General features: G+C 37.2%; 1 protein-coding gene across 2 annotated transcripts in view; it reads right to left on the bottom strand.

Annotated features, from left to right (window-relative positions):
- LOC128702279 (zinc finger protein 135-like) overlaps positions 1–12,203 on the bottom strand; it is an 86,292-nt gene extending 74,089 nt beyond the window's left edge. For both annotated transcript variants that reach the window (XM_053796448.2, XM_053796447.2), the window contains exon 1: positions 12,052–12,203. The gene's annotated coding sequence lies outside the window, so the exon portion shown is untranslated. The remainder of the gene's footprint in view (positions 1–12,051) is intronic.
- Between the last annotated feature and the right edge of the window lie 1,001 nt (positions 12,204–13,204).

A 13,204-nucleotide genomic window follows, 5' to 3' on the forward strand; every position in this document is an offset into this window, starting at 1 on the left:
GAACACTAAAAGAAACTTTAAACTGAAATACTACACAGTAAAAGAAAATTTAACTGCCTCTTACCTGTCAGAGGAGAGCTAATGGCATACTGGAAGCAGGAGGTGGAGGAGAGGGGAGGGTATGTTACTACTTGGAAGGAGAGTCACCTTCTATTAACCCTTTCACTGTCGAGACCCCTGATCCTGAACTCATTCTCAGTGTCGAAGAATTTAAAAAAAAAAATATATATATATATATTTTCTTATGAAATGATCGAGAATTTTTTTTCCTGGTAGTAATGACACCAAAAGTATGAAATTTGATAGAAAACTTATGAAATTACACTCTCGCGAAGCTAGCAGTCTCGGTGACATATATATGCATCAGCAATTTTGCCCACTTTCAGCCCTATTTTTGGCCAATTCCATTGTTCCAGTCGACAAAACTCATAGCTATTTCTTTAGAACTCCATTTGCTCTATTGAGTGAGTACAAGAAACTTCCCATTTACCAATTTCACCTAACCAATAATGTGGTAAGAAATTGGTAATTTGGCTAATTTCACACAAATTTCAAAAGATGCCAATTTTAAAATAGGGTCCAGAATAAGCAAGACAGACATTCCTGGCACTAAAGTAACATTTTCATGTTTCCAGGCCCCTCTTATATTACTCTTGCTTTCCCTTTTGAGTTTTTATTCACATAAAAAATGGAAGATTTACTGTTATGCAGACTACCGCATTATTATATAATTGTATAAATAATGTCAACCCATTTGTGACTGTGTATTAGACTGGCCAGATGGACACACATTGGAAGGTGACGTCATTTGTGACTGTGTATTAGACTGGCCAGATGGAGACATATTGGAAGGTAACGTCATTTGTGACTGTGTATTAGACTGGCCAGATGGAGACATATTGGAAGGTGACGTCATGTGTTTACTCTTAAACATCAGCAAAAATCGAACATTTCCGCTACTCTGAGCTCAATTTCAAGGTACTTTTCATTGTGAAACCAATCAAAATCATCCCTATGTCTGTAATATTTCTTCCAGTCTATCAAATGAGACCAAGAAAATGAGAATACAACCATAAATACCACATGAAAATAAACCTCAAAGTCAACGTTTTAATTCAAAATCACAGTCGGAGTTTTTTTTTCTCATGCACTGCGTGCTGCAGAATTTTTCTTATACTGCGCACACTGACCATGCAGACCCATTCTCTCACATGTAGGTCTACCAGCTTTCTCCTGCTAGACCTGAAACCGCTAGAATTTTGAGGTATTGTCACCAACACTGGCTCGTAAGATGTATCTATGCGACACCAACAGCGAAAGGGTTAATATGTAAGGCAGTTGTCCTTCTGGTGTTCTCTTCTTTGTCGCTTTTCACCACTAACACCTTGTTCTGGCTCACTGGTTCTTTGTCTCACTAAAAACCTGTCCAGTGAAGTTTGTTTCAGGCACTGTTTTAACCCTTGTCTAAATTGAGACATTACAGTGTCATTGTACACGTTAGAGAGACAGATGGCAACTGCTTTGTCTGGATGGTATCTTTCAGCAAACTCCTGCACTTCATGTCATTCAGGACACATTTCCTTGACAAGTGCAATGTGCACATCATCCCTTCCCTCCTCTTCCTTTGATGACAGCTTCTCTGCTGCAATCTGATGCTGCTCCTTCTGAAGGTCTACAAGTTCTTCTGTGATGAGTTCCGTTCTGTGCTCCTCCACTAACTCCTCCTCCGCCTGGTGGCTAACGCTCATTTCACACGGCGAGGGCCTGGGTTTGATTCTCAGCCAGAGTAGAAACACTGAGCATGTTTCTTTCCACCTGTTGTCTATGTTCCCCATCAGTAAAATGGGTACCTGGGTGTTAGTCGACTGGTGTGGGTCGCATCCTGGGACACTGACCTAATTTGCCCGACATGCGGAGGATAACAAGGGGATTTCTATGTAGTAGTATGTCATTGATGTCAGCTAGGCCTATATACCATGTACATGTACTTGTAGTAAATAAAGATATTATTATTATTAATATTATCTTCAGTCATTTCTAGGCCCCAGAGACACAATATCCTCTACTAGCTCAGGTTCATCTTCAAAGCCTTCAAAATTCCTGGCTGCCACAAAGTCAGGACACAATTTCTTCCATGCTGGCTGAACGGTCCTGGAAGACACATCCCCCAGGCTTTGTCTATAAGCTTCAAGTAGGTGAGGATACTGAAATGGTCCTTCCAGAACTTCCTGAGGGTTAAATTTGTTTCTTAAGTGATTTCAAAACATCTTTCAAAAAGTGTTTTCGTGCAGAGTTTCTTGAAGTCAGAAATGATCTGCTGGTCCATGGGCTGGGTGAGAGGAGTGGTGTTAGGAGGCAAGAACTTTACAGTTATTTATTTATTTATTTATTTAAAAATTTGAGCACACATACAGAGGTACAAAAAATACAGATAAGAGCAGCATGCCAAAGCCACTTATACTATGCATAGCATTACGGGCTGGCTTAAAATTAACTTAAGATTAACTAAGCAATGATGAAATCAGTGATAAAACTTTAATGTAAACAGATTACTATAAGTTATAAAATTGAACTCCTCTAGCAACTTGTTTTCCAAGCTTGGAGGGTGAGCTGGAGCATCATCCATAAGTAAAAGGGCCCTGAATGGCAATTGTTTTTTAATGAGGTACTTTCTGACAGTGGGAGCAAAAACCTCATAAAATGAACCCACTCAATAAAAATTGTACATATTGTTAACCAAGCTTTAGTGTTGGCCCTCCACATTACAGCCAATTTGTTTGCCATAGCATTGTTCATGGATTTTCAGCATGACAAACAAGGGCTTCAATTTCAAATCCCCACTTTCATTACCACAAGGTAACAGACTGAGCCTGTCTTTCATTGGCTCGTGTCTTGGCACTGACTTTTCTTCTTCAGTTATGTAGGTCCTCTTGGGCATCTTCCAGAAGAGGACCGTCTCGTCACAATTAAATACTTACTGGGGGACACACTCCTCAGCCTCTACTTACTCTTGGAATTCAGTAACATACTTTTTAACAGCCACTTTATCAGCACTGACAGCCTCCCCATGCCTAGCTACACTCTGAATGCCACTTCTTTTCTTAAAATTATCAAACCAACCCCAACTAGCCTTGAAGGATTGAATTTCAGCACTTGTTCAGGGTTTTTTGTCCAGGAGGTCATCATGCAACTGCCTCGCTTTTTCACAAATAATGGCCTCTGAAACACCATCAACATGTAAGTGTCTTTTGTTTATCCAAATCAACAAGAGTTTTTCAACCTCCTTCATAATTTGTGACCTCTGCTTTGATATCCCTTTCACTTGTTTTGCAAGGTCAGCTGCTTTAATTTTTTCCCTTTGGCCCAGTATCATGCTAATGGTAGACTTTGATTTATCATTAAGTTTTGCTATATCAACCATGGGGAGCCTATCTTCTTCAAACTTTCTAATGGTTTCTTTTTAAACTCAACAATGCTTTTTATAACTTTTCTTTTTGCTTTCATCTCTTTATCCTTCTTTGAACCCATGATGGCTTATCTCACAACAAAAAAAATTGCACCAAAACTGCAAAATAACAAAAAAGTTCACAAGATGCACAACAAAAGTTTAAGAGATGTTTACAGCATGTGAGTTAGTGAGCACGTGACCTGAGCCGTTCGCACCGTCGGTCAACAACCAAGAGAGCGAACGAAAACGAAGAGATTTTTTCTTGAATTCCTCATTTGATAAATTTGTTCGAGATCAGGGTCTGATCAACCAGGCTGTTACTGCTAGCCACACATAAACCGACGTACAAACCACAGCCCAGCTGATCAAGTACTGACTAGGTGCCTGTCCAGCGCCTTCTTGAAGACAGGCAGGGGTCTATTTGTAATGCCCCTTATGTATGCTGGGAGGCAGTTGAACAATCTTGGGTCCCTGACACTTACTGTGTTGTCTCTCAGTGTACTTGTGGCACCCCTGCTTTTCACTGAGGGAATGTTGCATCTCCTGCCAAGTCTTTTGCTTTTATAGGGAGTGATTTTCATGTGCAAGTTTGATACAAATCCCTCTAGGATTTTCCAAGTGTATATTATCATGTATCTTTCTCACCTGTGTTCCAGGGAATACAAATCAAGGGACTTCAACCGTTCCCAGTAATTTAGGTGCTTTATCGTACTTGTGTGTGCTATGGGAACAAACCTGACTTAATTTGCCTGAAATGTTTTCCAGTGCCAGAGGTTTTCTATATTGCAATATGTCACTGATGTCAGCTATGGTCTGTACAAGTTGTATCATGTACAGTAGGGCCTGGCTTTATGGCATTTTGGTTTACAGCATTCCGCTAATACGGTCATTTCAAATTATGATCAAAACTCGCTATATGGCTCCCCCACCTGACTTTCTAATGCGGTCACCGTGCCCCACCCGGTTTGTTTACATTCTCTGTGAGATCCGTAAGCACTAAGTCTCTCCATTACGTCTGGAAACTCCAAAATTTCAAGTGTTTTTAAAAGTTATTTCATATTTTATATATACTCTGATAATTATACTTATGTATACCTGTACCTAAATAAACTTACATACTACGCTGGCGTGCAGGTACACATTAAAATCAATAAGAGTGTCTTATGTCTCGAGACGTCATATCAGTAATGATGATAATAATCACCGAGCCTCATTAAATGTCGTATATTCCGTTAATATACATATTTTCAAAACTCGCTATATGGCTCCCCCCACCTGACTTTCTAATGCGGTCACCGTGCCCCACCCGGTTTGTTTACATTCTCTGTGAGATCCGTAAGCACTAAGTCTCTCCATTACGTCTGGAAACTCCAAAATTTCAAGTGTTTTTAAAAGTTATTTCATATTTTATATATACTCTGATAATTATACTTATGTATACCTGTACCTAAATAAACTTACATACTATGCTGGCGTGCAGGTACACATTAAAATCAATAAGAGTGTCTTATGTCTCGAGACGTCATATCAGTAATGATGATAATAATCACCGAGTCTCATTAAATGTCGTATATTCCGTTAAAATACATATTCTCATTAATCCATCTATGATATTTTTACAAAATTATATAATAAACATGATACATAACATATAAAGATGATAAATACACCCCACAGTAGAATAAATAAACATAAATATGAGATGCAGCCAGACGACTTGCACAAGTGACTCTATATTAGAAATAATAATAATAATAATCACCGAGTCTCATTAAATGTCGTATATTATGTTAATATACACATTTTAATTAATCCATCCATTATATTTTTTTCAAAATTATATAATAAACACGATACATAACATATAAAGATGATAAATACACCCCACAATAGAATAAATAAACATAAATATGAGATGTGGTAGCCAGATTTTTATGGGTGATGGCAAGAATAACATTTTCTCTAGTCCAACATCAGAGAAAATGTGTTACTGGGAGTAACTGTAAAAAATTATTCCTTTCGTATATATGTAAATTTATTCAGGTATACACAAATACAGTTACATAGATTATCATACATAACAGCATATGTGTAAAGTACCTAGGTAACCCAAAAAAGTCAGACAGAGTGACTTATTTCCATTGCCTTCACTCAGAGTGTCATTTCTTCTAAAAATAGTGTTACATGAGAATGGGAGTGTTCTTCTTTATTTATTCTACCATATCAATGTAGAGACAACTTGTACACAATGTAACTTGTACACAAACCAGATGTGTACACTTTGTTTACAAAACTTACATTTGCCTGGTTTGTTTACATAACTCTGCACCTGTCCTCCCTCATGTACTCATTCTCTCTTTCTCTCTCTCATTTATTCGTTTTATCTCGTTTACGCACTCCTGACCCTATATTAAGACTACAAATATTTTAAGGTAAGTAATGAGTGAACTGTATATGCATTTTATCGCTCTGGGATGCTTAAATATCATAGAATACTATGTGTAGGTGGGGTGGCCTGGTACGGTAGCCCAGCTGACTACCATACATACCACACTTGATTTCTTACAATAAATACTACTCATCTCACCCTAGATTAAGACTACAAATATTTTAAGGTAAGTATTGAGTTATAGGTAGTAGGTTGGTAGACAGCAACCACCCAGAGAGGTACAAGCGTCCTGCCAAGTGAGTGTAAAACGAAAGCCTGTAATTGTTTTACATGATGGCAGGATTGCTGGTGTCCTTTTTTTCTGTCTCATAAACATGCAAGATTTCAGGTACATCTTGCTACTTCTACTTTCTTCTATTTTCTTTCTAGTTCTTGTTCTTGTTTATTTCCTCTTATCTCCATGGGGAAGTGGAACAGAATTCTTCCTCCGTAAGCTATGCGTGTTGTAAGAGGCGACTAAAATGCTGGGAGCAAGGGGCTAGTAACCTCTTCTCCTGTGTATATTACTAAATGTAAAAGGAGAAACTTTCGTTTTTCCTTTTGGGCCACCCTGCCTTGGTGGGATACAGCCGGTGTGTTGAAAGAAAGAAAGAAGTAATGAGTGCATTTTATTGCTCTGGGATGCTTAGATGTAATAGAATATTATGTGTAGGTGGGGTGGCCTGGTATGGTAGCCCGGCTGACTACCATACATACCACACTCGATTTCTTACAATAAATACTACTTGTCTCACCCTAGATTAACCCTTTGACTGTCACGGCCGTATATATACGTTTACGAGGTACCGTGTTTGACGTATATATACTCATAAATTCTAGCGGCTTCAAATGAGGCAGGAGAAAGCTGGTAGGCCCATATGTGAGAGAATGGGCCTGTGTGGTCAGTGTGCACCATATAAAAAAAATCCTGGAGCACGCAGTGCATAATGAGAAAAAAAAATCTCCGACAGTTTTTTTAATTAAAATGCCGACTTTGTGGTCTATTTTCGTATAGTATTTGTGGATGTATTCTCGTTTTCTTGGTCTCATTTGATAGAATGGAAACTATATTATAGAAATAGTGGTGATTTTGATTAATTTTACTATAAAAAGAACCTGGAAATGGAGCACAAAGTACGGGAAATGTTTGATTTTTGCCGATGTTCAAAAGTAAACAAATGATGTCATTGTCCAATAAATGTCCAAATAGCCATTCTAATATGCAGTCATGAATGGGTTGATGTAATTTTTACAATTATTGCAGTAGTCTGCATAACAGTAAATCTTCTATTTTTTGTTTGAATAAAATTTCAAAATAAAAAGCAAGAGTAATATCACAGGGGCCTGGAGACATGACTGTTGAACAAAGAAAATGTTATTTTAGAGCCAGGAATGTCTGCATTGTTCATTCTGGTCCTTATTTTGAAATTGTCATATTTTTTAATTTTCGTGAAATTGGCCAAATTGCAAATTTCTGACCATGTTATTGGGTAGTTGAAATCAGTAAATGGGCAGTTTCTTGTACTCAATCGATGGAAAAAATGGAGTTCTGAAGAAATAGCTATGAGTTTGGTTGACTGGAATAATGGAATTAGCCAAAAATAGGGCTCAAAGTGGATGAAATCGTCAATTTGTAAATATCGCCAAGGTTGCTAACTTCGCAAGAGTGTAATTCCATCAGTTTTCCATCAAATTTCGTTTTTTTTTGGTGTCTTTACAATCGGGAAAAGATTCTCTATCATTTCATAAGAAAAAATAATTTTTTTTTTTTTGAAATTTTGCGACACCAGGAGACACCTCAGGATTGGGGGTTGCGACAGTCAAAGGGTTAAGACTACAAATATTTTAAGGTAAGTAATGAGTGCACTAAGTGTGCATTTTACTTTTTTATTGTTTTTTGGTGCCTAGTTCTATTGCTAACTTAATACAGTATATGTTATTGTAAACTTGTTATCTGCTATTTGTATGCATTTATAAGGGGAACAAAAGGGTGTTCCACTTTACAGCGATTTCTGCTTTTATGGCGGTAGCCTGGAACCTAACCTGCCATATAAGTGGGGCCCTACTGTACTTATAGAAATAAAGATTTATTATTATTATTATTTTTTTTTTCAACAAGTCGGCCATCTCCCATTATTATTATTATTATTATTATTATTATTATTATTATTATTATTATTATTATTATTATTATTATCTTTGAGAAGATGTCAATAATTTGGACACTTGTAATGTGTTGGATGTAGTTTTGAATTTCAAGTTACTATCAAAGTAAAAGGACACAAGTGCAACTAATGTGACATTTTATTGTGGCAACGTTTCGCTCTCCAGGAGCTTTATCAAACTGTTACAAGCAGTACATGGCCACAGAGGGTATATATAGGCTTAGAAAGTGAGGTGCAATACTAGTGGTAATAGTAGAAGTAGTGATGTAAGTTGTAGTAGTAGTAGTAATACAATATGATAGAACAATTAACTTGCACATGAGTAAAAGGATAAAAAAAAAAAGGGGGAAAAAAAAGGGGGTAAGTTAATTGTACTACCATATTGTATTACTACTACTACAACAACTTATATTGCTACTACTACTACTACTACTACTACTACCACTAGTATTGCACCTTACTCCAAGCCTATATATACCCTCTGTGTCCATGTACTGCTTGTAACAGCTTGACAAAGTTCCTGGAAAGCAAAACGTTGCCACAATAAAATGTCACATTAGTTGCACTTGTGTCCTTTTACTTCACATATTGTCGGTAATTCTACCAAAATATATACAAGTTACCCACAAATTTTCCCTCATTATAAGAGTATTGTCAATGTTTAGTTCAACATTCATTTTTCTGCTGCCAAACATAATGTTGAAGGTTTTGTTAATGTTAAGTATGAGTTTATTGGTGGTCTTTCACGTTGATATGTTTAAGAATAAAGATTTTATTTCTTTGCAAAGGTTACAATGTGCAAAAAAATTTTGATTTGTTAAGCACAAAGAAAGTCACTATCATGCCAGGGTATTTTGGGCAGACTTATCCTAGCGCATAATAATTACTTAAGTCTAGACAAGATGAGAGTGGTTAACTTTTTAATAAATCTTTATCTTAACCCTTTGACTGTTTCAGGCCCCTTTCTGAAACTGTCATTCTATGTCGCCAAATATTTGAAAAAAAAAAAAAAATTTTTTTCTTATGAAATGAAAATCTTTTCCCGATGGTAATGACACCAAAAGTTCGAAATTTGGTCGAAAACTCATGGAATTACGCTCCTGCAAAGTTAGCGGAATCGGTGACATATGTGTATCGGCGATTTCGCCGACTTTGAGCCCTGTTTTCAGTCAATTTCGTTGTTCCAGTTGAACAAACTAATAGCTATTTCTTTAGAACTCCATTTTATCTATCAGCTGAGTACAAGAAACCGCCCATTTACCAATTTGAACTACCCAATATAGTGATCAGAAATTGGCAATTTGGCCAATTTCATGCAAATTAAAAAAGATGCCAATTTCAAAATAGGGTCCAGAATAAACAAGGTAGACATTCTTGGCACTAAAATAGCATATCCTCTGTTCATTAGTCACATCTCTAGGCCCCTCTTATATTATTATTACTTTCTATTTTGATTTTTTATTCACACAAAAAAATTCAAAATTTACTGTTATGCAGACTACTGCATTATTGAAGAAATGGTATAAATAATATCAGTGCACTAGTGAAAGAATATAAGACTCCCTAGTTGACGTGTATTGGACGTGTGGTGTGATTTGTTTACTCCTGAACATTGGTAAAAATCGAACATTTCCGCTAATTTGAGCTCAGTTTCAAGGTCGTTTTCATCGTCAAAGTAATGAAAATCATCTCTATTTCTGTAATATGTTTTCCATTTTATCACCTAAGACCATGAAAACGCAAATACAACGATAAATACTATACGAAAATACACCTCAAAGTCGTCGTTTTATTCCAAAAAAACGATCAGAGTTTTTTTTTTCTCATTACACACTGTGTGCTGCAGGATTTTTTTTATGTGGTGCACACTGACCACACAGACCCATTCTCTCACATGTGGGCCTACCAGCTTTCTCCCGCTTGATTTGAAGCCGCTAGAATTATTGAGTATATATACGTCAGAAACATTGGCTCGTAAGACGTATTTATACGTCGAAAACAGTCAAAGGGTTAATATGAATGCGAGGTAGTCACGATGGAGGTTTATAAGAAGAATAAGCTTGAAGTTGCACATAATAAAAACAATATTACAATTAACAATTACCATTAACAATGTTGTTCAACCGTATGTAAAATTATACATAAATTTTTTTTATTTTTATTAACACATCGGCCGATTCCCACCAAGGCAGGGTGGCCCGAAAAAGAAAACCTTTCATCATTAGTCACTCCATCACTGTCTTGCCAGAGGGGTGCTTTACACTACAGTTATAAAACTGCACCATTAACACCCCTCCTTCAGAGTGCAGGCACTGTACTTCCCATCTCCAGGACTCAAGTCCTGCCTGCTGGTTTCCCTGAATCCCTTCATAAATGTTACTTTGCTTACACTCCAACAGCACGTTAAGTATTAAAAACCCTCCCTCCAACCACACCGACCCCTACACCGCCTTCCCTCCACTACCGATTTATACACTCTCAAAGTCATTCTGTTTTGTTCCATTCTCTCTATATGTCTGAACCACCTCAAGAGCCCCTCCTCAGTCCTCTGGATAATAGTTTTGGTAATCTCGCACCTCCTCCTAATTTCCAAACTACGAATTCTCTGCATTATATTCACACCACACATTGCCCTCAGACATGACATCACCACTGCCTCCAGCCTTCTCCTCATTGCAACATCCATCACTCATGCTTCACACCCATAAAAGAGTGTTGGTATAACTATACTCTCATACATTTCCCCCTTTGCTTTCACAGACAAAGTTCTTTGTCTCCACAGACTCCTAAGTGCACCACTCACCCTTTTCCCCTCATCAATTCTATGATTCACCTCATCCTTCATAGACCCATCTGCTGACACATCCACTCCCAAATATCTGAATACATTTGCCTCCTCCATACTCTCTCCCTCCAATCTGGTATCCAATGTTTTGTCACTTAATCTTTTTGTTATCCTCATCACCATACTCTTTCCTATATTCACTTGTAATTTTTTTCTTTTACATACCCAACCAAATTCATCCACCAACCTCTGCAACTTCTCTTCAGAATCTTCCAAAAGCACAGTGTCATCAGCAAAGAGCAACTGTGACAACCCCCACTTTGTGTTTGATTCTTTACCTTTTAACTCCACACCTCTTGCCAAGACCCTAGCATTCACTTCTCTTACAACCCCATCTATAAATATATTGAACAACCACGGTGACATCACACATCCTTGTCTAAGGCCTACTTTTACTGGGAAATAATCTCCCTCTCACCTACATACTGAGCCTCACTATCCTCATAAAAACTCTTCACTGCTTTCAGTAACCTACCTCCTATACCATACACCTGCAACATCTGCCATACTGCCCCCCTATTCACCCTATCATACACCTTTTCCAAATCCATAAATGCCACAAAAACTTTTTAGCCTTATCTAAATACTGTTCACCTATATGTTTCACTGTAAACACTTGGTCTACACACCCCCTACCTTTCCCAAAGCCTCCTTGTTCATCTGCTATCCTACTCTCTGTCTTACTCTTAATTCTTTCAATAATAACTCTACCACACACTTTACAGGTATACTCAACAGACGTATTCCCCTATAATTTTTGCACTCTCTTTTATCCCCTTTGCCTTTATACAAAGGAACTATACACGCTCTCTGCCAATCCCTAGGTACCGTACCCTCTTCCATACATTTATTAAATAATAGCACCAACCACTCCAAAACTATATCCCCACCTGCTTTAACATTTCTATCTCTATCTCATCAATCCAAGCTGCTTTACCCCTTTTCATTCTACCCACTGCCTCACAAACTTCCCCCACACTCACAACTGGCTCTTCCTCACTCCTACAAGATGTTATTCCTTCTTACATAAAACTATACATAAAATCATACATAAAACCATTCATAAAACCATACATAAAACCACACATAAAACTGTACATAAAATCACACATAAAATCGAACACAAAATCATACGTAAAATAAATTAAACTAAATTCTAACTTACTTGAACATGAATGTTATGATGAATGTTGTTTATGATGGATGTTCAGGTTCTGTCACTAGTGTAATGTTCAGTATAACTTGTTCAGTAAAATATTATTTCAGGATGTTGGTATAACATCAGTGGTCTCATTCTGAAATGAACAATGAACATCAGTGTTCTCTTTCTGAAGTCAACAGTGGACACAAACATGAGATTTCTCTTTCTGAAATGAACAATGAACACTGAGCACTTCAATGATAGTTGCAACAGGACCCATCATAGAAATAATACTGGCCACAAAAACCTCTATTACATAACCTGTGTCTGGCTTAACCTTTGTAAATATTCATTGTGCATAACAGGACCCAAAATCTGTAAGTGCCCACCAGATATCTCGAGTCACTCACTCTGACAGCAACTCCTTATCTCTAAACTGCCATCATTTGTTACATATAACCTCAAATCTACAAACTCTTGTGCTCTATATATTAAAAAATCGCTTTCCTGTAAACTTCTTATACATAAGAAAATGGAGGGACTTCAATACCACGGTGTTAGGATTTATATAGGGATCTCTGCTCTCAACATATTTAACCTGTATGCTTCTGCTGATAAATTTAATTACTTGGAGCTCCCAACTTGTGCTCAGTCTGAACCTACTCTTATTACTGGAGATTATAATGCAAGGCACAAAAGCAATGGAAACTCAGTTTCATAACTTTAATGGTAAACAGCAGTTGTCACTCTTAAACAGTCATGATAATGTGCAAATTGTAGGTGACCTTGAACCCACACATCTATGGAGGCATCCTTGATCTGTCTCTCAGCTTTAACATTACTTTTGCCAGCTGTGAGTGTTCCAGTATAACAGATATATCATCAGATCATTTCCCAAGATTAACCACTCAAGCTATTGATAATACAGGTCAGCCATCACTAATCTGGCAATCAGTTATCCGGTTCCATCAGTAATCCAGCACTAATTTCGGCTAGCATAATTTCAAATTTCATAATTTTACTGGCTCAAGTCATTATATTGACTCAAATTTCATCATTATACTGTCTCAGAAATTGCACAGATGGTTGTAAATCCACAGCAGCAAACCAGTGGAGGAGAAAGCAGTGATGAAAATGAGGAGATGTAGCAGAAAAAGTATCTACTGATAGATTAATT

This window comes from Cherax quadricarinatus, unplaced genomic scaffold (assembly GCF_038502225.1).
Source record: "Cherax quadricarinatus isolate ZL_2023a unplaced genomic scaffold, ASM3850222v1 Contig287, whole genome shotgun sequence".
Classification (NCBI taxonomy): domain Eukaryota; kingdom Metazoa; phylum Arthropoda; class Malacostraca; order Decapoda; family Parastacidae; genus Cherax; species Cherax quadricarinatus.